At 46.4% G+C, this 4,580-nt stretch overlaps 1 long non-coding RNA gene across 1 annotated transcript; it reads right to left on the bottom strand.

The window, feature by feature from the left end:
* Positions 1-1,691: 1,691 nt before the first annotated feature.
* LOC136287699 (uncharacterized) lies at positions 1,692-4,364 on the bottom strand. Its single transcript, XR_010720268.1, has 3 exons — positions 4,245-4,364; positions 3,459-3,678; positions 1,692-1,776 (listed from the first exon to the last, which is right to left on the bottom strand). It is a non-coding gene; the product is annotated as an uncharacterized lncRNA (long non-coding RNA).
* Between the last annotated feature and the right edge of the window lie 216 nt (positions 4,365-4,580).

Below are 4,580 nucleotides of genomic sequence, written 5' to 3'. Positions count from 1 at the left end.
TGGTAGCAACAAGAGGCTGAGCATGGGACAATGTGCATTACCCCCTGTTTTCAGGGCACTGCTGTTACTCAGGTGGCAAGCCCATGTCTTTTCTGTCTCTTGGGCAGGAGTGCTCACTTCCTGGTACCTAGAGAGGTTGAAGGGAAGGCAGAGCAGCAAGCAGACAGTGCTGGATAGTGCTGCTATTATTTGTATGGTTAATGAGGAGTATAATGGAATAGAAAGTACACTTTAAAATCTGTGACTTCCTCCAGGTGGTGAAGCACAATTTGCAAGCACTTTGTAGGGCTGGAAGTCAAATGGTCTTGGCAAATGGGAGAAACAGTCTGAGATCAATAAAGTGAAATTCAATACCAGGGAGTGCTCAGCACACACTTAGAAAGTGGACTCAAACATAGAATGATGCTGTGGAGAAGTGCCAGGCTGGCAGCTGGAGAGCAGGGTGGGCCTGAGCGAGTGGCAATCCAGAAGACAGAGGTCTGAAATGGGGAAGGGACCAGAGGTCATGCCAGATGTGGGTTTTGGAAAATCACCATTTCTCTCTCATCAAGACTGAACCGGACAGAGAACAGCGTCCTGCTGGTCCAGGGATGATGCAGGTGAGCATGGAACAGAGAGGGGCATGGTGATAGACCTGGAAGACCTGGCTTACAAGGAGAAATTGAAAGAACTGGTTTGTTCAGGAAGGATGACTGGAGGATGAGGGCAGACGTGGTAGCATGTCAAACGTTTAAGGATTGCCATTAGACCAACTAGCCTTCAGGTAGGCACAGAAGTTGAGCTCTTTCTCAGTCAGAGTAAGCTGGGTTACAGCTAGAGGAAAACATGCTGTAACTAGCAAGTGAGGTGAGCCCTGGCTGAGGGCTGTTCCTGTCACCAAGGATATTGTCAAAAGGTTAAACACATATCAGTCAGGGATATCAGCTAGGAAGAGAGGGAAGGGGAGGGGAAAAAGAGCTGTATGGTCTCTTGAGCCATACATGTCCACGACTGCAGTGATTCAGATTGGGGCAGTGCCCAAAATGTGTCTGGTGAATTCCACACGTGCCCAGCGTGACTCCTAATGTTGTCCTAAAATGGTACTTGATTTTAGCAGAGAGGTCATACCTCCTATAGAGTGTGATATTTAGGGTATCAAAAGCATTTGTATCCCCAAAAGCACAGGCTAGATTTTTCAGATTTGAAATTATTTTCTGCAACCCTACATCAAGCCTGGCTGAGTTTTACACTTAGATCAAAGTTTCTCTACTGGCATAACTACAATGCTGGTAGTGCCAAAGCTAACATACAAGACAAATTATATGATAAGTCACATGAAATATTGTTTCATCTATATCCAGCACTAATACTGTAAGATGTAGAACAGTAACCTCCTTCCCCAAAAATAAAGTGAGAAGTGCCAAAACACGAGGTGCCAGGAAGAAAGCAGAAGCAGTTCAGCATTGTGCTGGGCATTAGCTTAACTAGGAAATGGGGGTAAGGTTAACCTGAGTGAAGCTGATGTGCAGGATAGTTCAAGTTAGCCAGTGATATGATAAAAAACGGATGCTGTTTCAGGCATGGTCTGGTTAATCATCATGAGGATTAGGTACAATAGACTCAGGGATGTTGGAGAAAGAAGGCTGGGTTTATACTAGGAAAGAAAATGTTTTCAGGTGTTGTGATTTCAAGTTCAGCTAAATTCACTCACCTTTCCTACCCTTCTTTGTAGATGTGCCCTATGGGACCTTCCGCAGCCTGAGCTGTGCTGTGTTGGATAACCTTCGTCTTCTCCCCCTGAATATGGATCAGAAGTAGCATATATACATCAATACATTTCACTATTTATTATATATTTAAAGAGTCAGATCTTGTAGGAAAGATAGCTCAAACAGAGAGAAGAGTGCGCATTGTAATCGCATGGTGAAAAAAGCCGAACCAAAAGGAAAATCAGGTTATGCTACCAGTTGTCCTTGCTTGTAAGCCCCCCCCTGCGTGCCGCTAGGTGGTAACTCCCTGGCTTGCTCATGTTTCTTGTCATCCACCATGGTCCCTGTGCTATTTCTTGCTCTGTTTCCCCAGTTGGCTGGGTTGTGCACCAGCGCCTTTTATGGCAGGGCAGGCGAGGCCAGGGCTTCAGCTGTGCCCCCAGCCTCTCACTGCTGCCCCCAGCCCACCCGTGCTCCTGGGACAGGCGGTGGGGCGCAGGGAGGGTATATTTAGCTCACCAAGGAAGAGGGCTACAGCATGACATCAGCCTGGCTGGCTCCTTGCAACAGGCCATGCTCCACCGCCTGCCCTACACCCTTGGCATCAATGCCTGGTGCCGCCCCGGTCACCCACTCCTGCTCCGGCCTGCTGACGCAGGATCCGGCCAAACTGCGAAAACAAATGGCTGAGTGCCCACGTGCTCTGCTGTGCACAGGGCAGAAGCCAGGGCAAGCCCTGTCACTCACCCGCCGCTGTTTTGGCAGCACTGGTGGGTATCAGCACGGGTTGGGAATTTCAGTCCCTGCCTATCTCCAGTGACAGGCCCCGGTGCCCCCAACACGCTCTGGCTGAGCGCAACATTTATCAATAGTTATTCCAGGGCTGGGAGCGGGCACAGAGTTCTGTAGTCACAAGGAACACACATTCCTCTGGGTTTATCTTTCTGATTTCACTGTGAGCAGCATGACAGGAATAGTGATTCCAGCCTCTCTGGTGTGGTGAGCTGCAGGCACCCACCTCTTGGCACAAGGCAGATGAGCCCCAGCTTGTTTCAACTCCCCAGGCTGGAGGTTTTCGCCTCTGTTTGGCAGCCAGGAGCGATGTCTGACTGCCAGAATTTTTTCCCTGCCTGGAATCAGGGCTTCAGCAGATGTTATGGGTATCTACTAGTCCTTTACTGCAAAAGGGGTCTGGCCCTTCCAAAGGAGCTGAACACAGGCAGTGAGACATACACTTTGTATTTTTGAGATTAATGAGGCTTCATTCACATGTGACACAGATGGCTGGATTTTTGGCAGTGCCGAGCACCTATGACTACTACCACATTCACTCAGAACATGTTGGCACGCAGAGCTCTGGAAAATTAGACCATGTTTCTCCAGCGCAAAAGGCTTGTTGATGTGTGGGATATCAATGTGTAAAATTATTTTCACTCTGCTTCTTAATAACAATAAAAGGATGAGTCATAATTACTTTCTGAGAATATTAAAATTCTAGACATGATGCGTCTTACACTGTACACTGAATCTCTACAGCACAATGTATTAAATGCTCTCCTTTATTACAGAATAGTGATGTCTAATAACTCCCAAGCTCAAGTTTCACTGCAGTATTTATAATTCACATCCATAATAACATTTTCCCATTTAGCATTCTGGGGCAGGTGCCACAATGTGTTGTACAGCACGGTGCTAATAATGAGATAGGGTGATGTCATTGTATAGTGTTCCTCCTAAGGGAGCTAAAAATACTCTCTCCCTCTTTCTCACCTTTCATCATTGCCTGCTTCTTCCCGCCTGATGCTTTTGCACCTGTTTCCATGGTAACAGCTTCTATTGTAGCCCAGACCCTCATGCAGATGTTGTCATTGATCCAACACCTTGCGGCAGCTTTGATGGCGCATTGTCTTCTTGTTTCCCACTCTCCTGTCTCTGTTCTCTCCCAGAAAGGATGGGTTGGGGATGCTTCCTCCTGCTCAGGGCCTTTGATCTGAAGGAGGAAAAGGGAGAAAGTTATCGATTCAGCTTTATTACCAATTGTAATCCTTCCTGGAGGGCTTTCTGAGAGCTAAAATAATATGCCATGGAACCAGTTACAGGTTTGCTTGTGTGATTGTTAAAATGGGTGCCTCAAAAAAAAAAAAAAAGAAAAAAGAAAAAAAAAAAAGAAAACAACAATAGAGGAGTCAAGAATGATTAGCACTGGGAGACCATAATTAAAACCTCTCTCTGACAGGGCACAGAAAACTGCTTTGCTGGGGGATGCTGCTGCTTTACTGCTTGCACAGTCTGATCAGAGCCTTTTATTTTTTCCCCCCCCCATTTCCTTTCTTCTGCTTTTTTTCCCTTGCTAAGTGCCTAGGGAAGTTTCCACATTTTGGCTGTGTTCATTGTTCAGGCTCTCCCCACCCAGGCTTGTCACTCCAGCTTGGCTTGAAGGGAAAGGGAGGGAGGCAGCAGAGCTGTGCTAGAAAAGCTGTACCATGGATTACTGCTGAAATGAAATGTAGCCGTAAGGGAAAAAAAGCAGAGAACAAGGAAATTCTGCTTAATCACCTATTTTCTGCAGTTGTTTTGCATTCTTCACCTGTCAATCCTTGCTGGAGTTGGACGTTTTTCTCCTGATGATGAGAACCTGACAGACGGATGGTAATGAATGTGTAACTGAAAACCTGGGCTTTTGCATCTGCATTATTTATTCACCTAAAGCAAGAACTGCTCTATATTTAGTGTATGATGTCAGCGCCTTGTTTGCATCCTTAGAAATTGGCAGGGAGCCACATCTCACATGACATATGAAATCACTGATAAATGCTTCTTTTCACTGAAAGAAAAACAGCTTAATAAATGCAGCTCTTTTCTGCTTTCATCTCTTCCCTCCCCACCACGCTC

Source organism: Chamaea fasciata, unplaced genomic scaffold, assembly GCF_029207755.1.
Source record: "Chamaea fasciata isolate MVZ Bird 193981 ecotype frontalis unplaced genomic scaffold, bChaFas1.0.hap1 SCAF_3, whole genome shotgun sequence".
Lineage (NCBI taxonomy): Eukaryota > Metazoa > Chordata > Aves > Passeriformes > Sylviidae > Chamaea > Chamaea fasciata.
Note: the sequence above shows the minus strand (reverse complement) of the source record. Positions and strands in the feature narration are given on the sequence as shown.